Source organism: Macaca nemestrina, chromosome 10, assembly GCF_043159975.1.
Source record: "Macaca nemestrina isolate mMacNem1 chromosome 10, mMacNem.hap1, whole genome shotgun sequence".
In the NCBI taxonomy this organism is placed as follows: Eukaryota; Metazoa; Chordata; class Mammalia; order Primates; family Cercopithecidae; genus Macaca; species Macaca nemestrina.
This window is the reverse complement of record NC_092134.1, coordinates 37294647-37319499: the sequence shown is the minus strand read 5'-3', so window position 1 is coordinate 37319499 and position 24853 is coordinate 37294647. Positions and strand designations below refer to the sequence as shown.

The following is a 24853-nucleotide window of genomic DNA, read 5'->3' as shown; positions in this document are numbered from 1 at the left end:
CCATGACCTCAATAATATTAGGCTATATTGATTTAGGATACTTTCTCTAAGTTTTTTTTCTAAAATTAGATTGTTTTCTTACTTGATGTTGCCCTATATTTACATTTTTTTTCTATTGAGCATTGCCCTGAATAAATAGAAGATTTACTGTCAGTTTCAACCTAAAGCAATTAATTTTAAACGGTGAATTTTCTAGCTTTCTATGAAATGAATGGAAGATACCATTTCTAGTAAGCAAAACTTTTGGCTACCCTCAAAATATGTATTATTTTATATTAGATCATGATATTCTTCTTTGCCCCTATATTGGTCCCTTCTCTGGTGATGAACCAGTAAGAAAATTATCAGAATAAAAACCATAAAAGCCATGTTAATATATTTACTGAATCACAAGACCTCAAGATTGAAAGAAACCTTCAGAATCTTTTTACCCATCAGACACTTGCATCACCTCTACATCCCAATAAGTGTTTTCTCCTTAAAATGGCAAGGGATATATATATTATATATATATTATATTCCTCTATATGGATACTGTTCGTATTTATCAAAGATATATTCCTCTCTAAGTAGGACCTGGCCTGGCCAAAATACTTCAAAGGTAATCTGACTGGTACACAATCTAGTAGGATTACCAATCCCTTTTTTTACTCATTCATTAAAAATAGAATCATTGTGTATGAGGTACATGGCATTTATTTAGGTACTGGATATCCAGCAGTGAATTAAAAAGCCAATTCTTTCATATATATCAAGGAAGAGACATGGAGGAATATATATATATATACACACACATATATACACATACATATATTCCTCCATTTCTCTTCCTTGATATATGTGAAAGAACTGGCTTTTTAATTCACTGCTGGATATCCACTACCTAAACAAATGCCATGTATGTGTATATATGTGTATATACGTATGTGTATATATGTGTATATACGTATGTGTATTATGTATATGTACACATATGTATGTGTATATATGTGTGTGTGTGTGTATATATATATAGAGAGAGAAGAAGCCTATTCAATTCTTAATGCAGCTCTAAATGAGAACAAGCTCTTTCTTAGGCTGAGCAAAATTCAACAATTTCCATCCTGTGGTACAGGTTATAAGCCTGAATATTTTTCATATGAAAGGCTTTTTAATGTTTTAAGAGAGTTGAATATTTTAAGATAGACAAGCTTTCCTATCCCTAACTTCCTTCTCTTTTCCAAACCAAACAATCAGAGTTTCTTCAATCATTCTGCCCAGGACACACTTAAAAGACCACTTGTCAGTGTGTCAGTATTCCTCTCCAAGTAGGACCTGGTCTGACCGGAATACTTCAGAGGTGATCTGACTGGTACGTAATATAGCAGGATTATCAAACCCTTTGTTTTACTTATTCATTAAAAATAGAATTATTGATTATGATGTACATGGCATTTGCTTAGGCACTGGATATCCAGCAATGAAGTAAAAAGCCAATTCTTGACTTCATAGACCTTATATTTTAGTGAAGGCAAACATATAATAATTAAAATAAATAAGAAATTGGCCAGATGTAGTGGCTTATGCCTGTAATCCCAGCACTTTGGAAGTCCAAGGTAGGTGGATCACCTGAGGTCAGGAGTTTGAGAATGGCCTGGCCAACATGGTGAAAGCCCATCTGTACTAAAAATACAAAAAGAAATTAGCCAGGCCTGGTGGTGCATGCTTGTAATTCCAGCTACTCCAGAGGCTGAGGCAAGAGAATCGCTTGAGCCCCAGAGGCAGAGGTTGCAGTGAGGTGAGATGGTGCCACTGCACTCCAGCCTGGGTGAGAGAGAGACTCCGTCTCAAAAAAATAATAATTATTATAATAAATATATACATTATAGGATACACGAACAGGAAATAAGCTTTACAGGAAAAAATGCAGCAAAGAGGCTCTAGTTTGGGGAAGGAGGATGCTGAATGACTTGTGTTAGCCTCTCAAGATGCGTTCCTTGTCCTTCTCTGTCTCGCTCTGTCCCAGGAGGTTAGTCTATGGACTCTATCAGTGGAATTCCTTGCCCTCTGACTTCCAGTCCTTTAATTTTGGAATACCTTAAAGGCCTTAATTAAACATGTCCTATGATCAAACAATCTTATTTTTAAGACTTTAGCCTAAGAACACAATCAAAGAGGTACATACAAATGAATATGAATAGGGAGGTTCATGGCACCATTACAATTACAAAAAAGTCATAACCAGGTTGAACGTCCAACAATAGGTTAAATAAATTATAGTAGAACATGAGATGGAATATCATGCAGCTATTAAAAATCTTGTTGTAAAATAATGTATATTGACATGTGAAAATGTTCATGATACATTGCTAAGTGAGAAGAAGAGGAGAGTGATGATGATGAGTATCAGGTGATATAACAAGGACTCTCAGGCTTTTGTTTCTATTGCAACTATACATTTTGATGATATCAAGGATGCCTTTTAAAAGTTAGAAAATACTCTTTGCAAATTCCTAATGATTTCTTCCACATTCTTTTTTTTTCTGGGATTTTTAAAAATTTTACTTTAAGTTCTGGGATATATGTGCAGTGCATTCTTGTTTACACGAGCAGCTTTCTTAGCAAGATTTTCTTTTCAGAGAACAATGATAAATTCAGCTCTAATGGAATTCCCATAAATTCCAAATTAGTCATGTTTATATGAATGCAGATTTATTATAATCCAGAATGAAATGATTAAGAACAGAATATTCTCTTTTCCCCACAAATAGACCACAAATGTATCAAATTATCTATGAAAACATAATCTTCTTTATCTCATATGAATTCCTATTATTTGTCATGGAGTAAGGCCTTACTCAGTATTTGCTCATGTATTATTTAATTAAAATGACTCATGAAACAAGTGTGTCACTATGCTGGCTTGCCTATTGTCCATATTCACATATTTGAGGGTATCCTTATTCCTGCCTGGAAAAGGCGTATGCTGCCTTGGGCACTGTTCCAGTTAATCTCTTCAAACCGTGTATTAATGAGCATTCATGAATGTAATTAAGTAGCAAACGGACTTCGAACAGTAGTAGGGAAACAATCTTGAATTCTTCACTCGGAAACTACTTCAAACGTTATGTTCAAATAAAAAGAGGATCTTCGCTACCTACTTCATCCTGTCTGCTTAGGGAAGGCTAGACATCTGTCCTGTTCTTATTTGCATAGGTGAAGATATTTGGTTTAAAATCCACATTCTATACATTTCCTCTCCCCATCTCATCTCACTTTCATCTTCTTGCCCAGCAGGAGAGAGTTAACTCAGCCAGAAACGTGGGTAAATACTGGAAACTTACTCAGATGCAGAAGGGACTGTGGCTCAGGATGTTATAATGTTCAGAAAGTAGGGAATGTGTTGGCTTGAGTTAATGCCAGCTTCCTTGTTTACTGTTGAAGTGTGCTTAAAAGATAAGTCTTTGGAGTGTACATGTGTGCAACCTGAGAGAGAGAGAGAGAGAGAGAGAGAGCACAGAGGGAGGAGAGGGAAAGGAGAGGGAGGAGAGAGGGGAAAGGGGAGAGAGGAGAGAGAGAGGGAGGAGAGAGAGGGAGCAGGGAGGGTGGAGAGAGAAAGAGGGAGAGAAGGGTGAAAGAAGGAGAGAGGGATGAGAGGGAAAGAGGGATAGATGGAGGAGAGAGAGAGGAAGAGAGGGAGGAGAGAGGGGGGAGAGGGAGGAGAGAGGGAAAGAGGAATAAACACAGGAGAGACAGAGGGAGGAGAGAGCGTGGAGAGAGGGAGAAGAGAGAGAGGGAAAGAGAGAGAGAGGGATGAGAGCAGGAGAGAGAAATGAGAGAGGAAGAGAGGGATAAGAGAGGGAGAGAGGAAGGAAGAGAGGGAGGAGAGAAGGAAAAAGGGAGAGGAGGAGGACAGAGAGAGGGAGAGAGGGTGGAGAGGGAGAGAAGGTGGAGAGAGGGAGGAGAGAGAGAGGAAGAGAGGAAGGAGAGAAAGAAAGAGGGAGAGAGGGAGGAGAGAGAGAAAGAGGGAAAGAGGGATGAGAGAGGGAAGAAAGAGGGAGAGAGGCAGGGAGAGATGAAGAGAGGGAGAGAGGGAGAGACAGAAGAGGGAGGAGGGAGGAGAGAGGGAGAGACGGAGGAGGGAGGAGAGTGGGAGAGAGGGAGAGAGGGAGAGGTGTAGTGGCTCAGGCTTGCAATCCCAGCACTTTGGGAGGCTGAGGCAAGAGGACTGCTTAAGCCAAGGAGTTCAAGACCAGTCTAGGCAATGTAACGAGACCCCTGTCTTTATAAAATGTTTTAAAATGTGTGTGATGGATGTAGTTCCAGCTACTTGGGAGACTGAGATGGGAGAGTCGCTTGGGCCTGGGAGCTTGAGGCTGCAGTGAGCTGTGATCACACCACTGCTCTCTAGCCTGTGTGACAGAGTGGGACACTATCTTAAAAAAAAAAAAAAAAAAAAAAAAGGCCAGGGGGTTGAGGGGGAGGACGTTTGAGGAAAAGACCATTATGACACATATGGTCAACTTTTGCAAGATTCTGAAATTCTGCTGGATGATTTTGATTACAACAGAATGGTTAATATTAATTGTGTATGTAGCCCTGTTATCGGTGGAGAACCCGTATCCATCCGGGTCTACAGCAACCTCAATTCTTGACTCCTCAGGAGAAACAATTTGAGGGGCAGAAGGAGAGACCAAGACAAGTTTTAGAGCAGGTACGAAAGTTTATTCAAAAGCTTTAGAGCAGGAAGGAAAGGAAGGAAAGTACACTTGACAGAGAGCCAAGTGGGCAATTTGAAAGACGAGCATGGTTTGAACTTTTGACTTGGGGTTTCATACCTTGGCACACTTCCGAGGTCTTGCGTTGGTTCTCCTGCTCATCCAACGCTGAGATCTGATCCAGAAGCGGCTGCTCACCAGTTTCAGGTGTTTTCTATCTGTTAAGAGACTGTCTTTCCCTGGTGCCAGCTGTGACCAATTATTACTGTAGCGAAACAGTTAACAACTGCCTGACCATCACAGGGTGGTTGCCCCACACACCTAGTGTGTGTGTAGTGGGGGAGCCCTCTCCTGTCCTGCTCGTACCCGACTATAGCACAAGATATTGTTTAGACTATTATTATTCTAATATTACCAATTCTAACTTTAAAAATGAATACATTTCCACCACCTCTTAAAGGAAAGATTCACTGGCTAATCTCAGATAAATATATTCTTTTTTTTTTTTCTTTTTGAGATGGAGTCTTGCTCTGTCACTCAGGCTGGAGTGCAGTGGTGTGATCATGGCTCACTGCAAACTCCACTTCCTGGGTTCAAGCCATTCTCCTGCCTCAGCCTCCTGGGTAGCTGGGATTATAGGTGTACATCACCATGCCCAGCTAATTTTTGTATTTTTAGTAGAGATGGGGTTTCACCATGTTGGCCAGGCTGGTCTCAAACTCCTGACCTCGTGATCCGCCTGCCTCAGCCTCCCAAAGTGTTGGGATTACATGTGTGAGCCACTGTGCCCAGCCAGATGAATATATTCTTGAGTGAACATTTACATGTTTAAATTAGTGTGTATGAAAGTGACTTCAGGGTCATGGTGACCATATTCTGTAAATCCCTTGTATGGAACATAATTGTGAACAAATAGTTATGGACATAAGCATTCATAAATGTTAAAAAGCTAAAGCTGAGTTAAAAAATAATCTCCCTATTATCAATGGCACACTTTCTAATGGCAAAATTTTTAAAAATGAAAAACCCAAGAAATTATAAAGAAAATTTAACCATCCCAAATCCCATAACCTAAAAATAACAACTAATACTATTTTGGTGTTTCTTTTTAGTCTGTTTTATATTTTATTTGACATTATTAATATTTATTTACATATTTTGATGCCTTGTATTTTTCCATGTCATTAGAATGCTTGTAAATGTTATTTTAAATTATTGTATTACTTTTGTTTTTTTTTTTTTTTTGAGGTGGAGTTTTGCTCTTGTTGCCCAGGCTGGAGTAAAATGGTGTGATCTAGGCTCACTGCAACCTCTGCCTCTCAGGTTCAAGCGATTCTCCTGCCTTAGCCTCCCGAGTAGCTGGGATTACAGGTGCCCGCTATCATGCCCAGCTAATTTTTTTTGTATTTTTAGTAGAGACAGGGTTTCACTATGTTGGCCAGGCTGGTCTTGAACTCCTGACCTCAGGTGATCCACTCACCTCAGCCTCCCAAAGTGCTGGGATTACAGGTGTGAGCCATGATGCCTAGCCTGTATTACATTTTATCATATGAAAAAATTGTTGCCAATGGAAGTATTATTTAGCCACTTAACTAGTATTGACCATGAACATCTTTGGACATGTCCATAGTTTTAAAATAGAAGAAACTGACCAGATGCGGTGACTTGTGCCTGCAATCCTAGCACTTTGGGACGCTGAGGCAAGCAGATCATGTGAGTCTAGTAGTCTGGGACCAACCTGGGCAACATGGCAAATCTCTGTCTCTACAAAAAATACAAAAATTAGCTGGGTATGGTGGCGTGTGCCTGTAGTTTCAGTTACTTGGGAGGCTGAGGTAGAAGGATCACCTGAGCCTGGGAGTTCGAGGCTGGAGTGAGCCGTGATAGTGCACTGCAATCCAGCCTGGGTGACAGAGCGAGGCTCTGTCTCAAAATAAATCAAAATATTGCTTCTCGGCCTTTTGGCTAAGATCAAGTGTAAAATAAAATAAAATAATAGAAGAAACTAAGATATAGGGAGGCTAAATACTTCGTACAAGATGGTAAAGTATAAACTAGTTTGTTTGGAAGCTATTTTTCAATATATAGAATAACAGATGCTAAAGATAAAAGAGGTCACCAAGTTCAACCTTTGCATTTTTTTTCAGTTGAGGAAACTGAGACCCAATGAGGTAAAGGTGACCTGTTCAAGGACTCAAAGAGTCTAATGACTGAATGAATACTAGAGCCCCAGTCTTTTGGGTGTTATTTTACATATTTTTCTTCAAAATGTAAATCACTACCTAATATTATCTTTGTTATTCATTGACTTACGTATCAACACTCCCTTGCAAACACCCTCAGCTCCTTAGTCTCTAGCACCAGAGTTGTCTATACTTACCTTCTTCACTTCTCCCTATGTTTCCACCTAAATCCATGTCAATCAAGCTTTCAATCCTACTACCTCACTAGGTGTCCTTGTAAAGATCATCAGTGACCCCCACATGGCCTACTCCAGTGGACAGAATGAGTGTTCATCTGTCTTGATTTTTTTTTTTTTTTTTTTGAGTCTGTGTCTTATTCTGTCTCCCAGGCTGGAGTGCAGTGGCATGATCTCGGCTCACTGCAGCCTCTGCTTCCCAGGCAATTCTTGCACTCAGCCTCCCAAGTAGCTAGGATTACAGGTGTACACCACCACGCCCAGCTAATTTTTGTATTTTTAGTAGAGATGGTTTCACCATGTTCCCAGGCTAGTCTTGAAATTCTGACCTCAAGTGATCTGCCCATGTTAGCCTCCCAAAGCGCTGGTTAACAGCAGCATTTGATGCAAAGGGTCACTTTCTCTTCTTACAGTACTGTCTTCACTTGGTTTCTACGACACTTTCTAAGACACTCTCGGTCTCTTCCTAACTGTTGGGTCCACTTACTATACCTCTAAACATGGAAGTATTTCTAGATTCAATCCTTGACTATCTTTTTATAACAGTAATCATCAGCCCCATCAGACCCAATGCCTACTTTCTACAAGAAGTATTTTTTCAATACAAAAATTAGCTGGGCATGGTAGCATGCACCTGTCATCCCAGCTACTAGGTAGGCTGAGGCAGGAGAATTGCTTGAACCGGGGAGGCGGAGGTTGCAGTGAGCCAAGATCGCACCATTGCACTCCAGCCTGGGAGACAGAGCAAGATCCCGTCTAAAAAAAAGTATTTTTTTTTCATGCTGCCTTTAAAGGGGCTTGCCATCTACAGTTATACAAGTGGTAGATGGGGGGCAAATTCTAGGTGCACTCTGTTGCCTAGTCATGCACTCTGGCAGGGGGCTACATCAACCCCAGAGAAGGGGTGCCTTTTCCTAATTCCTCCACTCGAGGGGGCCTCTTTTTCTTATTTGTACAGAGGCAGCTTATATGCTAGCAGCAGTTCTGTTCTGTACTATCAAGTGAAATTCATACAAAATATAGCCTACCTACACATGTAATTTTAAAATAAATATAATGCCTAAACTGTAGCATCAAGCAGACATAAATATAAAATAATTGATAATAAAAATATGCAAATGCTCAAGCACTTCTACACTAGAAAATCTCACAAAGTAGTCAGCTGCTTGAACCTGTGAACAGAGGCATGGATGTTGTCTCGGTGATTCAAGTGCAGCTTGCAGCGTTGTCAATGCTGTTCTAAAATAGTGAAAACTGTCAGTAAAACTCTAAACAAAAACAAGCATAGTCTTCCCTGAATTTACATGATAATTGTATTTTTGAAAAATGCAGTGTGAAGAGCAAAAAAAATTATGTTAAAAATTATAAGATAATTATAAATAGGTTTTTCACCTGAAATCCCTGGAATATAAGAAGTATAAGTATTAGCTATTGTTATCTTGTTTAACCCTGTTAATAATATTTAACCCATTTTAAAAATTATTTATTTATTTATTTTTGAGATAGAATTTCACTCACTCTGTCACCCAGGCTGGAGTACAGTGGCGTGATCTCAGCTCACTACAACCTCTGCCTCCTGGGCTCAAGCAATTCTCCTGCCTCAGCCTCCTGAGGAGCTGGGATTACAGGCATGCGTCACTACACTAGGCTAATTTTTGTATTTTTGTAGAGACGGGGTTTCACCATGTTGTCTAGGCTGGTCTCGAACTCCTGACCTCAAGTGATCTGCCTGCCTCAGCTTCCTAAAGTGTTGGGATTATAGGCGTGTGCCATGCACCAGGCCAATTTAACCCATTTTATGATAAGGAAATAGACAACATCCAGTAGACTCTTTGGTAATAGAGATCAATGGTTACCTACCCCAAACAGCCTACTGGTATTAGAATCCCTGATTCTCAGCAGGACGTAGGGCCACCGGGACTGTAAGAATCCTTTTCCAGCCTCCACTGCAGCCAGTGTGGCCATGTGACCAGGTTCTGGTGAACATGCTATAAGGAAAAGAATTGTGCAGCAACTTGCAGGAAATTTCCTTTAAAGATAGCTGGTGCTTGCCCTTTTTTCCCTCCTTCCTCTATTTAACGCTTCGACTATGTATGTGGTAGTTAGAGCTCCATCTGGGATGATGAAAATGAGGGTCATAGCCTAAGAGGGCAGATCAAAAGCTAAGGGCAGTCAGGGTCTCTGAAGATTTCAAGGAGCAGAGCATCACCCCAGTATTGAACTATTCACCTTTACAGAAGAGGTCAATACACTTTCTTTTTGTTAGACAGTTCTTGTGTTACTACAAAGAAATATCTGAGACTGGGTAATTTATAAGAAAAGATGTTTAATTGGCTCATGGTCCTGCAGGCTGTACAAAAAGCACAGCGCTGGCATCAGCTTCTGGGGAGGCCTCAGGAAGCTTCCAACCATGGCAGAAGGCAAAGGCGGCACAGGACGGGGAGCAAGAGAGAGAGGACAGGGAGGTACCACACACTTTTAAACAACCAGATCTCGCAGGAACTCACTCAATATCATGAGAACAGCATCAAGCCATGAAGGATCTGCCCTTATGACCCAAACACCTCTCACTAAGCCCCATCTCCAACATTGGGGATTACATTTCAACATAAGATTTAGGGGGACAAATATCCAAACTGTATGATTCAACTGGTTTAAGCCATCATTAATTTGGGTCTTTGCTAATCATAGCTGAGCATAATCCCAGCCTAATTACCCTCTATAAATTATAGTTCCTTTCCTCAATCGTAACTAAATCTCCTTCCGTAAATAACAGCTCTATCTCTCATCTTAATCTTTTTGCTTTAATTTGCCTTAAAATCTACCAGTCTATCCTGTTTACTTCAGTAAGATTTTAATATACTGATAAATAATAGGTTCTTTCCTAAGAGTTAGTCACCATGCTTATGAACTTCTAACTCTTAAAATATTGACTATATAATGTTTTTATAAGACAGGTTTTTTTACTTTGAGTCACACACTTCTCAATTGATTTTTCTAGTATTGTGTATTTTATTAGATCAATTTGTGATATAATTCCTTTGCTCTTATTTCAGCCACCCATGAAATAGAAGAGATAGAATAGAAATGGAAGGCCACGCATGGTGGCTCATGCATGTAATCCTAGCACTTTGGGAAGCAGAGGTAGGCAGATCACCTGAGGTCAGGAGTTCGAGACCAGCCTAGCCAACATGGTGAAATCCCATCTCTACTAAAAATACAAAAATTAGCCGGGCGTGGTGGTGCATGCCCATAATCCCAGCTACTCAGGAGGCTGAGGCAGGAGAATTGCTTGAACCCAGGAGGTGATGGTTGCAGTGAGCCGAGATCATACCACTGCACTCCAGCCTAGGCAACAAAGCAAGACTGTCTAAAAAAAAAAAAACAGAATAGAAATGGAAAGAGAAAAGGAAACTGGAAAAGAAGAAGAAGAATAGCCCTTCCTCACAATTTTCACATCAAAATAGTATCACATAATAAAGCTTGACTAAAATTTTTTTATTTACTTGGAATACTAGTATACTGAAACACTTGGAGGGTGTCCAGAAAAAAATTAAAATTCTTTCCCTCTATATTTTTTCTTTTGTATTAGTTTTTATTAAAAACATCAATTTAAAGGGGAGTTATAGTTTGCTTCCATCTATCCTTCATTTCTGAATAATTCTGTCTAAGAGTACAAGGTGGGGCTGAGCAAAGTGGGAATGGGGAGGTCAGAGCGCTCTGGAGCGGTGGCCCAGTTCAGGCTGTTAGAGTCAGGCAAGGCTGTCTTGCCGGGTTGGGTGGGAGGGGGGATGGCAGTGGGGATGGAAGTTTGACTACATGGAGGGGATTGATCAGATAAGTAAACAAATTGAGGATGAAGGGAGACAGTTTTCTAACTGTTGGGGAAGGGACTACAAATATGGAAACTGAAAAAACTAACATAAGCCATGTGGTGTTGAACTGGAATTTTCAAAAGAGATATTGAAACAAGTATGGATATGGTCGCATATGCATGCATGTATGTATGTATACACATGCGTACGTTCTCTAGTTTTGTCCAGTGAGAGAGCCTGGAAGCACCAACACCCCCCGACCAAGGAGCATGCCTATTGCCTAGACCAATCTTTAGTTTCCTAAATGCTATTCTCCACTAAAACAAAGCAGGGCTTTTTGGAGAATTGACTGATTCCAGGGTTGGGACAGGGAACATCTTATTGGGACAGAAAATAAGGAAATGCTCAAAGAATGATGACAAATGTCAAAAGAACACAGAAGAAGCTTAATGGGGGCTCCCCCTGTAGAAATATGTGACAACTAAGGCAGAGAAATAACAATAGTAACAGATTATAAATTCATGTAATAAAATAGAAATTAATGAGTCCTTAAAATAAAGAGCATCAAAATAAATAACCATGACATGATTAACCCACTAAATAAAATAGAATCTGTGAGTCCATACTGACATAAATAAGTGGGAAAAGGAGAAAGCTTTTCTTACAGTGGAATGCCAACTGATGAATGGAGAAGAAATGATGGAGTCAGAAAATCACCGTTTGGCAGCCAGCACAAGTAACTGATTTAGCCCAGAAACACAGTGGATGCTAATATGCAGTAGGTGAAAGTTTGAGGAGGAATGAGCTAACTACATAGCCTCAAAGTACCTTCACAAAATACTTCTTAGTAACACAATTTTAAAAGGTAACTTTGTAATGAAGAAACCTGGCAGATAGTTCCCTACTCAAGAAGTTAAGGCTAATAGCACAAGTAAAGGAGCCAATAGAAATATAGGCTATCTAATAAGACGCAACGATAAGAACACAGCACTGCTTCAATGACATCCCTGCCAAAAAAAAATGTATAACCTGAATGTAATCATGCGGAAAGATCAAATAAACTCAAATTGAGAGATGTCTGACAAAATAGCCTATAATCTTCAAAAGTGTCAAAGTAATGAAAGTCAGAAAAGATCTGGTTGAATGGAACTAAAGAGATAAGATAACTAAATGTAATGACTGATCCTGAATTGGATACTTTTGCTATAAAGGACATTAATGGGATAACACATAACTTGAATGAGATCCGTGGATTAAATGGTAGTAACGTATTATTGTTAATATTCCCAATTTTGATTTTGTGTAGTGCTTATAAAGGAAAATTTCCTTGTGTCTTAGTCCATTTGTGCTGCTATAACAAAATACCAAAGACTGGGTAATTCATGAACAACAGAAGTTTATTTCTCATGGTTTTGGAGGCTGGAAAGTTCAAGATCAAGATGCCAGCAGGATTGGTGTCCACTGAGAGCTGCTCTCCGTTTCCAAGACGGCGCCCTATCACCGCATCCTCTAGAGAGAAGGAATGCTGTGTCCTCACATGGAAAAAGGGATGGAAAAGCAAGAGAGTGCTCCCTTCAGCCTTGAGCCTTTTTCCAAGGGTGCTAATCCCATTCATGAGAGTGGAATCCTCATGAATTAATCACTTTCCAAAGGCCACATCTCTTAAAACTGTTGCATTGGGGATTCATTTCAACATGAATTTTGGAGGGGACATCATCGTTTAAACCATAGCACCTTCTTCATAAGAAATATACACCAAAGTATTTGGGTGTCATGAAGCATTATGTTGGCAACTTACTCTCAAATAGTTCAGGAAAAATAACACCTTTTGTACTATGTCTGCAGCATTTCTTTAAGTTTGAAATTGTTTTAAAATAAACGCAAAAAATTACCTTCCCTTTCATATAAGTAATTAATTTATTCATTTTATAATGGCCAGGAAAGCATATGCAATTAACTTATTATAGGCAGAGGCCAAAAAAAGTCAATGTATCTGATTATCATTAGTGAGGTTGTCATTCTCTGAAAGTATCATGCACATCTAAATTGAGACTAGAAAGCGCAGTGATATGCTCAACGAAGGTAGCATCTTCGGTTGACCTCCCTATTTGGAAGAAGAGAAACAAGCATTAAGACTGCAGTTTCAAGGTGACATGGTTTGGCTGCGTCCCCACCCAAATCTCATCTTCAATTGTAGCTTCCATAATCCCCGTGTGTCCTGGGAGGGACCTGGTGGGAGGTAATTGAACCATGGGGCGGTTTATTCCCGTGCTGTTCTTGTGATAGTGAATAAGTCTCACAAGATCTGATGGTTTTATAAAGGTGAGTTCCCCTGCACATGCTCTCTTGCCTGCCTCCATGTAAGACATGACTTTGCTCCTCATTTGCCTTCCACCATGACTCTGAGGCCTCCCCAGCCATGTGAACCTGTGAGTCCATTAAGCCTCTTTCCTTTATAAATTACCCAGATTTGGGTAGGTCTTTATTAGCAGCGTGAGAACAGACTAACAAACAAGGTTTTCTTGCTTTTCTCACCTATAACTCCATTCTATAGCATGCCTATAGGATAATCTAGATCACAGTTGAGTTGGGTCATCATTTTGTTCAATTTGTTTATACATTCACTCAATGTTGGCAGAGTGAAATACTAACACAGATGTCACCCAATGTGTGAAGGGTTCAGGCCAAACAGTGCAGGCGGAACTCTACAAGCAGAAGGGTCAGCAGCAGGATTGGCATTTCATGGACACACATGTGTGGGCTCAGAATGGCTAGACACTCCAAAGGTTGTGCTCCAGAACAGAAATCTTGCCAGCTCCTTCCTCCTGAGAAGAGCCTTGCATGAGGAGGGAAAACGATCTGAGCTCAGAGGAATTGCACACCAGTGCTGGGAATGCCAGTTGTCCAGGACTGTTAGCATTTAGAACCCCTGTAGAGGGAAGAGGGAGCCATCAAGCCTAGCCAGCTTGTTGCCAAGCCATCCAGAGATAGCCTCGGGGGTCATCCAACAGACACTCCTGTTTTTCCCACCACACTCAGTTCTGGTGTATCCATAAACAATTAGTGAACTTTTATGTACCTGGCACTTAAATAACTCACAGTAAGATACCAAGTACATGTCCCAAATACTATAATAAAGACTGGTCTGTAATAAGTACTACATGAGTAGTCCAAGTATTAACTACAGAGGAGTTTTTTAGGCCTTCTCATATTTGACCCCCAGATTTGACCCCCAGATTAAATATCACCTCCTCAGAAAAGACTTCTCTGACTTCCAGAGGAAGGCCAAAACACTAAATACATTTGCTGAGTTACTGATTTCTTTTGAACATTTCATCACACAGCAGTGTCACTACAGTCATTTTGCTGCTGCTGTTTTCCCCCAGGGGTTTGTCAGGTCAGCTCAGTTGAATATGAACTTCGAGTGTATTTCATACCCTAGGATACTCACCACTGTTTGTAGGTGGACTTTCCATTAAAAACAATTTGCTGTCTTCTCTGTTTTTACAAACTGGAGCTTTGCCTCTATCCTTGCCACTGACAGTGAAACCACTACTATGAACAGTCTGAAAACCTGTTTTCAGTTTTTTTGTACATTTGTCATTTGGCAAATTGGTCTATAGGCAAATTTGGGCAAATGAGGCTTCCCTGACTTAAGTTGGTATGGATTTCCACTTAACCATTTCTCTATCTCCTGGGGAGTACTCTCAAATAGTTGTCAGTGTCAGCACATTTATTCAGTGTTAGCACTTGGTGACACTGAATAAATATTTGTGGAATTAATAAATGAACATCCTGGGCAACATGGTGAAACCCGGCATCTGCAAAAATAAAAAATAATATATAGATACACATATATATACACATACATATATGCGTATGTATATATCTATATATATACACAAATACTATAATAAAGGATGGTCTGTAATAAGTACTATGTTAGTAGTCCGAGTATTAATTATAGAGGAGTTTTTTAGGCCTTCTCATATTTGACAAGTATATAGTGTGTGTGTGTGTGTGTGTATATATATAAAAGCTGGGTGAGGTGGTGCATGCCTGTAGTCACAGCTACTGGAGAGGCTGAGGTGGGAGGATCACTTGAACCCAGGAGAGTGAGGCTGCAGACAGGCACATCACACCACTGCACTCCAACATGGGCGACAGAGCGAGACCTTGTCTCAATAAAATGAATGAATGAAAGGCTCAAGAAAGAAAGAATCGCTTTTACTGCTTAAAATCTATTACTAATTTAATCCCTCCAAATGATAGGAAGTAGACAGCATAGTCAGTCCCACTTTACAAATAAAGAACCCACAACCAGAAAGCCCATGGTCATTGAGCTAGGAAATGAAAGAGTCAGAATTTGAACTCGGGCAACAATAGTAACAAATGAAGAAACAACTTAATGTCCAATAAGTAGGGTATAATATCTAAGTATATGATAGATACTATACAGTCATGAAAAGTGTTGCTACTGGGGTCAGGCATGGTGGCTCACATCTGTAATCCCAGCACTTTGGGTGACGGAGGTGGGCAGATCACTTGGGCTCAGGAGTTCAAGATCATCTCGGGCAACATGGTGAAACCTCATCTCTACCAAAAATACAAAAAAAATTAGCTGGGTGTGGTAGCACATGCCTGAGTTCCCAGCTACTGACTGAGGATGCTGAGGTGGGAGGATCGCTTGAACCCAGGAGTCAGAGGTTGCAGTAAGCCGAGATTGTGCCACTGCACTCCAGCCTGGGCAATGGAGGGAGATCCTACCTAAAAAAAAAAAAAAAGCTACTGAAACATTCCTAAGAATGAGAAAATGTTTATGCTATAATGTTAAGTAAAAATAAGATACAAATTGTGCATTACTACAACTATATTAAAATATATACAAATTTATGTGCAGAGAAAAGATTTTTAAAATGTTAACAGTGGCATTTTAGCATTGGAATTACAGTTGCTAAATACCCCAGGATAGAGAAAGGTGATAAATTAATAAATCTTGATAAGAGTATCAGTATGTAGTGGAAACAGAATGAGTGAAAATAGATGGCATAGATGGCATGTAAGAGGGCAAGTAAAAATATAAAAAGTAACCTAATTATTAGTATTTTTTTCTGAGTGTGGCAGAGACAAGGCTGTTCACATTGCCTTTTCTTCCTGGACAGACTACATTTTCCAGCTTTCCCTGGAGTCAGGTGAAGTCATGTGACTGTGTTCTAGCCAACAGAATGTGAAGATTAATTTGTGCTGCATTAGGCCTGACCCACAAAAGTCTCCTGTGGATGACCCTGTCTCTACGTTCTTGCCCCTTCTGTCTTGATGCAGATGAGCAAGGTGACCTTAGAAGCCACGTGGTGAAAGGAGACTTGGTCCTGGGTCGCCATATGGAGGAGAGCCACATGCTGAGCAGGAATACCCTTTTTGGACTTTGCATAAGTGAAAAATAAGTGTCTATTTGTAACACTGTAGAGACTTCAACTAAGATATTGAGCAATATCCTCTACTAGTGTAAAAGAGAAAAGTAAACAATATATGTATAAAGCAATAAGCTGGATTACCACAGAAATACAAAAACATCTAAATATGCTCACCACTCTCAAATATCTTACAGTGAAGTTGGAGGGTATATACACAAATGAAGATGACAGTTCTCAAAGATGTAGCCAATAAGTGCCAAATTAATGATGCAGACAACACATGCTTCTAAATCAATCAGGATTCCCTTACCACAGGAAGAAAAGACATAAAAGGGGCCAGTTCCATAACAAGAGGGTTAGCTAGAATACACAGTAAAAGGAAACTGCCAGTTTCATTTCAAATGACTGTGAGTAGGAATTGTTAGACCTAAAAAAAGTTTCAAAAGACACATTCATAGAACACAAAGCACTTGGTAAATTTAGTAATAGATAAAATTACAGACTCCAGTACACTGCCTGCCTCCATAAAAGCAAATAATTCCTTTTTTTTTTTTTTAAGATGGAGTCTTGCTCTTGTCACCCAGGCTGGAGTGCAATGGCTGACTGCAGCCTCTGCCTCCTGGGTTCAAGTGATCCTCCTACCTCAGCCTCCCAAGTAGCTGCAATTACAGGCGCCCACCACCACGCTCAGCTAATTTTTGTATTTTTTAGTAGAGACAGGGTTTCACCATGTTGGCCAGGCCGGTCTTGAACTTCTGACCTCAGGTGATCCACCTGCCTCAGCCTCCCAAAGTGTTGGGATGACAGGCGTGAGCCACTGCACCCGGTCAATAATTCCACTTACAATGCTCTACTGTTCAGTTTATTCCATTCTTTTAAGTGTGGATACCCTGATTCCCCTTGGTTTTTTTGGGTTTTTTTTTTTTTTTTTTTGGCATATTTATATATATATAAAATGTTTGAACTGGTGCAAATTTTTAAAGTCCAAGTCTCTCAATTCAGTTATTCATTAATTTATTCATTCCAGAAATTTGCCATCATGTGCCGGGGAACCAATTATGTGCTAGTAAATGACTAGTAATAGCAACAAAGGAGTTAATGAACAAAAGACCTTTTTCTCTAAAAGAGAGCGTAGTTAGTGTTGAAACAGGTGGGTAGAGCCCATGTGACAGAACAATTAGTGATCTGGGGAAGTCAGAGAAAGCTTCAGATATGAATTGCCCATTTGAGCAGGCATGGAGATTAGATGAGGAGGCATTTTTCAGGCAAAGCAAACAGGGAGGGATTTCTAGGTGGTGAGAACATCTTGTGTGAGTATGTGGAGTTGTGAGAAAAAGCATGGCCGGCGGTGCAAGGGCCAGCTTTACGGTTCGTGGGACGGAAGGGAAAGAGATGAAGGAGTTTGTTTTAGGCTGCTAGTCATGGGTAACCAACAAAGGTTGGTGAGCATCCAACTAATATGTTCAGGTCTTCGGTTTGTTTTGAAGAAGAGGAGGTCAGATAGCTCTGGCAACAGGGTAATATATGAGGAAGTAGAATAAGCTTTAATTTTAAAAACTGGATTCAATGGAGACATTTGAGGGGTGAAGGAGGTAGGGGGAGACTGTATGGCACAGGATACTACGGGGAAAATTCCATGAGGTTTTGTTTTGTTTCCTTTAGTGTTTTGAGAACAGAGAAGTCCTATTTGTACTGATTAACTTTTAAGTGCTTATGTGGCAAACAGAAATCCTACTCCAGATTCACCACTGCCACCCTCTGGAACCACGGCAAAAAACAGAACAGTGTTTAAAGTCAGTATTGAATGCTGATAATCTACTTGAGTGGTTTCCAGCCATTTCATCCATGGACTTCTTTTATTACCTAGTCTCCCCCACAGATTGAATCTATGATTTACAAAACTCAAAGGTATCATTTATTTAAAATTTGTTAAATTTATTTAAAATGTATTAAATTAGCCGGGTGTGGTGGCATGTGCCTATAATCCCAGCTATTCGGGAGGCTGAACCAGGAGAATTGCTTGAACCAGGAGACGGAGGTTGCAGTGAGCCGAGGTTGCACCACTGCACTCCAGCCTGGGTGACAGAGCGAGACTCCATCTCAAAACAAACAAATAAATAAAGTTGCGAACATGTTTTGGAATTATATAGAGGTGGTGGTTGCAATAACATTGTGAATGTACTACATGCCACTCAATTGTATACTTTGAAATGGTTAATAAAGTATGTGAATTTCATAATTAAAAGTTTTTTAAAAATGCATAGTGAAAAGTCTCATCATTGTCTGCCCTCAGTGTAGTTCCCACTACATCCATAGGTAACCTGTGTTCTTAGTATCTTCAGAGTCCTCCAGTATATCTATGCACATACACAGAAATGGATAGCTTGTTATCCCCTGCCCTCTCTTTTTACACAGATGCAGCATATTTTGTAAGTTATTCTGTGCTTTGTCTTTCTCAGCAATTTATCGTGGAGATCTTTCTGTGGCCTTGACACTCTTGAACACTGCAGGCCACTTTGTTCCTCAATGTGGTTTGTCTGATATTTCCTGATTACTAGATTCAGGTTATGTGGCTTTGGTAAGAATACCACAGAATGCATCTTCTCTTTGTATCTTATCATGTGGCACTTGATTTTGATTTTTCAATTACTAATGATCGTTGTTTGATCATTGGATTGTAATAAGATAGTGTCTACCAGTTACTATAGTGAAGAAGACTGGAATTAGCCAATGTTAGAAGGAATCCTGGTTCCTTTAGTGGGGAGCGGTTTCTAGAAACTAAAACCTGAGCATTAAGTATGCTCATTGGTATAGGCTGATTCCTTTGATTAGTGCCCTTGTAACAAATTTCTCTTCCTGCCACTGTCCCCTCCCCTGCATTTCTTCTTCATTCCATTCAGGTTCTGACACAGTGCGCCAGGTCATTCTGCATGGACATCCTCCTCGCTTCCTTTAGGCTCTGACACTCCACAGCAGGCCACCCTCTTCCCTGCAGTGTGGACACCCTCTTTACCCCACTCAGGCTCCAACACTCCCCGTCAGGCCACCCTCTGGGGATGCTTCATTCTACTTGGGCTCCAATGGTTGGTGCTGGGCTGCCCCTCACCACGTGTGACCACCATCCTCACCTCCTCAGGCACCAACTTCCCATTTTGCCCGCCCTCCTATGTAGATACCTTCCTCCTCCTACTCAGGCTCTGACACCCCACACTGGCTGCTCTCTTATGTGGATGCTCTCCTCCCTCCATTTGGACCACTGTGACTACCCCATACCCCAGCACAGGTGCATACTTTGCTTACTCCATCTAATGGTTTTAAAACCGTATCTTCAGGAAGGACAGAGGAACAACCTTGTATTAACTCCTAACATCCACTACCATTCTGGAAGAAAGAAACAACTTTCCCTGTGTCATGGGAAAATAAGCTTAGTGAGGGCGGGTAACAAGTTCCCACTAGTAAGTACTGGGGGCAGGATTCAAACTCAAGACTCAAATCTGGCCTCTAGAACCAGCATTATCAACCATTATGTTGCCAATCATATAAAACAATCATATAATGTGCTATTAAATATACTGTTTTTATTATCTTCTGCTACCGATATACTGCCTTCTGTTTTTGAGACAGAGTCCCATTCTGTCGCCCAGGCTGGAGTGCAGTGGTGCCATCTCAGCTCACTGCAACCTCTGCCTCCTGGATTCAAGCGATCCTTGTGCCTCAGCCTTCTGAGTAGCTGGAATTACAGGCGTGCGCTACCATGCTTGGTTAATTTTTGTACTTTTAGTAGAGACGAGGTTTAGTAGAGATGGAGGTTTCACCATGTTGGCCAGGCTGGTTTTGAACTCCTGGACTCAAGTGATCCACCCACCTCAGCCTCCCAAAGTACTAGGATTACAGGCATGAACCACACTGCCCGGCCTATACTGCTTTTTTAATATAACTCAATATATATGAACAAATTGTAGGCATCCACTTATTTTCTATCTCATCTGTTTCCCAGGTCCTTGATTGCTAGTTCCCTCCAGCTCCCTCTGCATTTAATGACTAATAAATGTGGTTTCCGGTCTGGACTAATCTCTTATATCTTGAGTTATCAGGCGAAGTAATTTTCTGGTCCATAAAGGGATTGGTCTCCCCATAAATATATAAGGTGCTACTTTTACATTGGTTTTACATTACTTAAACCAAAGCTCTAGGGGATAGATTTTGATTGATTATAAATGTAGAACAACCATTTATCGAACATTGACTACTGACCAGATAGTGTACTGCTTTGCATATATTATCTCATTTAATGTTCTTCATTTAATGTTAACCCTGTGAGAGTCAGGAGAGAAGCACAACTTTAGATAGCAAGGAGTAAACCTGCTATCTCTCCACAGGTGCCGAAAGGAGACAATGAGACTCAACGGATCAGAACAAGACAGTTTATTACACACAGCAAACAGCAGAAGCATCGTCATAGCTGTGTCAGCCTCCCTTGCCCCCCAAGTCCCAAGAGGTGAAGTGATAGACCTAGACAGATAGATGTCAGGCACACAGTGGATTCCAGCACAGCTGAGGAATCAGAGCCAACGGCCCAGAACTTTTTGAGCAAGCAGCAGTTTAGCAAGCAGTAAACAAGTAGTCCCATATTAGTAATTAGTGTTAGTTATTAGTAGGTCACATTGACCTACTCACGTGCCTATGTACCTTGCTACAGAAACTATTCAGTATCAGGAGATGGATAAATACCACAAATATTGTATCCTAATAGCAGCCTTATAAGATGGGTATTGATCTGGGCATGGTGGTATACACCTGTAATCCCAGCCACTTGGGAGACTGAGACAGGAGGACTGCTTGAGCCCAGGAGTTTGAGACCAGCCTGGGCAACATAAGTAGAGCCCACCTGATTAAAAAAAAATTTTTTTTTTTTTTTTTTTTTTTTGAGACGGAGTCTCGCTCTGTCACCCAGGCTGGAGTGCGGTGGCCGGATCTCTGCTCACTGCAAGCTCTGCCTCCCGGGTTTACGCCATTCTCCTGGCTCAGCCTCCCGAGTAGCTGGGACTACAGGCGCTCGCCACCTCGCCCAGCTAGTTTTTTGTACTTTTTAGTAGAGACGAGGTTTCACCGTGTTAGCCAGGATGGTCTCGATCTCCTGACCTCGTGATCCGCCCGTCTCGGCCTCCCAAAGTGCTGGGATTACAGGCTTGAGCCACTGCGCCCGGCCAAAAAAAAATTTTTTTAAGATGGGTACTATCATGATCATCCTCTTTATTGATGAGGAGATTGAAGCAGAGATAACCTGCACATGGCAAAGACAGGATTTGAACTCAGACAGTCGTGGCTCCTAACCACAATACCAAGTTTCCTTTGTTGGGGTTCAGAAAATGATACCCCAAAGCATGGTGCTTTGACATACCAATACTTTGTACTAAAGCAGCAGCCTCAGAACTAGGGTCTGTCTCTGACCTTCTCCCACCCCCTATCTCTTGCCCCTCCTCCTCTCCTGAAGCACAGGAAGAGACTTTTCTCTGAAGTTCCCTTATCTACTTAAATATCCAATCCACTGAAGAGGAAAACAATTGTCTTCAGTCTTCTTACTGAAATTTCATTAACCAAGGAAAATTAAACTCATATCACAGAGGAAAAGACTGAAAATCAAACACCGTACCTACAGCCCAGATGAACTTTGTCCCAGACTATTGTCTGTTCTATGGACCCATTCATCTCATAAAAATCATTACTCTTCTAAAATTGCTTACATCCTGCATTCCCTTCTCCCCTATGAATAAGGGTATATAAACTTCTAGACCTTATTGGGTCTAATGCTACTAGAATTGGGCATTCAGCTTCCTGTGATGCTCCCCTACGCATAAATCAATTACGCTGTGCTTTTTCTCCTTGTAATTGGTCTACCGTCTATTTATTTCTCAGACTCAAATATCAAACCTCAAGAGGTGAGAGGGGGGTTCTTATGTTCCTACACCTTTGAGGTATGATTGTCTCTCTACAGTGGTACAATGGGCTTTGAACCACCAAAAAGATTTTAATTCTAATCTAGGTTCAGTGTTTGTATGATCCAAGGAAGCTCATATATTTTTTAATCTTAACTTCTTCGCTAGACAGAATACCGTATCTCTCAGGTTTGACAAAAATATATACAAAAAGCTTCCACCAGACAGAAAGCACTCAAATCTTGGATTTTTCCTCCTTTAAACCTATTCCGACCATACCTGTAGCTGATTCTGGCCATAATAAAAAAAAATAATAAGATGTTGGAATTATGAGAATAAACAAAATAAAAAGAAGAGCTCATCAATTTCAAAAGTAACTTCGTAAATGCTATCCCTCTTCATCCTGCATTAATATTTGTATTTCTATATATTTGTTTATTTGTACTCTACTTAACCACATTTTTGGGAGCGGCAGCGTGGTATAAAGGAAAAATCTTAGGCTTTGGAGCCATTTTACCTTCCACATGGCTTTTGACAAAAATACATAATCTCTCTGAAGCTGTCTCCTCATCTCTAAAATGGGGATTATAATAATATCTACCTTGAAGTACTGTGAGGATTTAAATTAGACAAATTACATAATAAAATATCCTGGCATAACATGAAAGGCATTCAATACATATTGGTCCCCTTCTTCTCAAAGAGGTTTTAAAGTTCCACAAGGGCAGACATTACACATTCATTTTACTCACCTCAGTAAATATTTCTAAATCATTTCATAAATTCCTTTTTAGATGATTGTATACCACTGGAACTTTTGTGTTATAGGATAAATAATGGTAGAACTCACCAAACTGTTCATCCTAATTAACAATTAGGGGTCATTTTCTTCATATGTGCTCAAAATGTATTCTATCTCATCTTTGAAAAATATAAAGCCTGTTATTTCCCCTATATTTGAACCAATTATTCTGATGAATATTCTGTGGAGCTATATGCCAACATGGCAATATATATATTTGCTTTTAAAATAGTAATGCCTTATAACCTAGGAATTGTATTTTTAAGAATTTATGGTAAAGAATCAAAAATACACTCAAAGATTCATGTAAAAGTATATTCAGTGCAGACTGTTTATAACAGGAGGAAAAATGAAAATAATAGAATAATATGTTATCACAGATGCAAAATACAAAGTATAATGAAGATATTAAGCCACCCACACTTTAGAAGAGTATATTTAGTCATATGAGAATTTGCTCAATATAAAGTGAAGAAAACAAGTTACAAAACTGTGTGTAGGCCGGGTGTGGTGGCTCACACCTGTAATCCTAGCACTTTGGTAGGCTGAGGTGGGTGGATTGCCTGAGCTCAGGAGTTCAAGATCAGCCTAGGCAAAGTGGTAAGACCCCATACCTACTAAAAATAAATTTTAAAAAATTAGCAAAACATTAGCTGGACGTGATGCTGCATGCCTGTAGTCCCAGCTACTTGGGAGGCTGAGACACGAGAATTGCTTGAATCTGGGAGGCGGAGGTTGCAGTGAGCTAAGGTCGCACCACTTAACTCCAGCCTGGGTGAAAGAGTGAGACTCTGTCTCCAAAACAACAACAACAACAACAACAAAACAAAAAACAAACAGCAAAAAAACTGTACAGCTGTTGTAAAAAAAAAAGTACATATGTTACAATAAAAGTTAACAGTTTTCTTTGATTGGTGGGATTACTAGTGATTTTAGGTTTACTGTTTAGAACTTCCATATTTTCCAAAATTTTGCATAATATTTATAATTAGAAAAATATCAATGACTTATGCCCACTTAATTTTAGTAAGGTATTTAAGATTAAAATTTAATATGGGCCAGGAATGGTGGTTCGCACCAGTAATCCCAGCACTTTCGGAGGCCAAGGTGGGTGCACAGCTGGAGCCCAGGAGTTTGAGACCAGCCTGGACAACAAAGCAAGACCCTATCTCTACAAAAAGAAATTTAAAAATTACCTGGGTGTGGTAGCACATGCCTGTGGTCCCAGCTACTCCGGAGGTTGAAGTGGGAGGACCTCTTGAGTCCAAGAGGTCAAGGCTTCAGTAAGCCAAGATCACACGTCTGCAGTCCAGCCTGGGTGACAGAATGAGACTGTCTCGGAAAAAAAAAAAAAATTTAACATGAAGAGAAAAACCAAACTTAAATGCACAATCTTTACATAATGTGTTTATTGTAGTATTTTGCTTCACTTCACTGAGAAAACAGCTAAAGAGTCAGGCTTCTCAAGTACATATTGAGTCTTTGAAAGGCAGCTTCATGAAGTAGAAAAAGCAGAGTTTTGAAACCCAGGTATGTGGTCCTGAGCAGGTTATGAGGCAGAAGAATAGCGGCTGGAGGCAGGGAACCTAAGGCCCATTCATGCTGACTGGGTATCAGAGGCTACTCCCATTTCAACCCCTCCTTTTTCTGCGTGGCAGTTGAAAAATGAAAGTACCTCTTATTGGTCCCCTCCTGCAACCAATCGGACCGGTTGTGGGCCAATGGGAAACCTCTAGAGGGCATTCAAACCCCAGAAAATTCTGTGACCAA

At 40.3% G+C, this 24853-nt stretch overlaps 1 long non-coding RNA gene across 3 annotated transcripts in view; it reads right to left on the bottom strand.

Moving 5' to 3' along the window:
- LOC105483666 (uncharacterized) overlaps positions 1-24853 on the bottom strand; it is a 64179-nt gene that overhangs the window by 37895 nt on the left and 1431 nt on the right. Inside the window, exons 2-3 of one of the 3 annotated variants that reach the window (XR_011608951.1) lie at positions 24280-24415; positions 4818-4962 (exon numbers count right to left, since the gene is read on the bottom strand). This is a non-coding gene — a long non-coding RNA (uncharacterized lncRNA). The remainder of the gene's footprint in view (positions 1-4817; positions 4963-24279; positions 24416-24853) is intronic. The other 2 variants (XR_988471.2, XR_988470.2) reach the window with 2 other exon arrangements.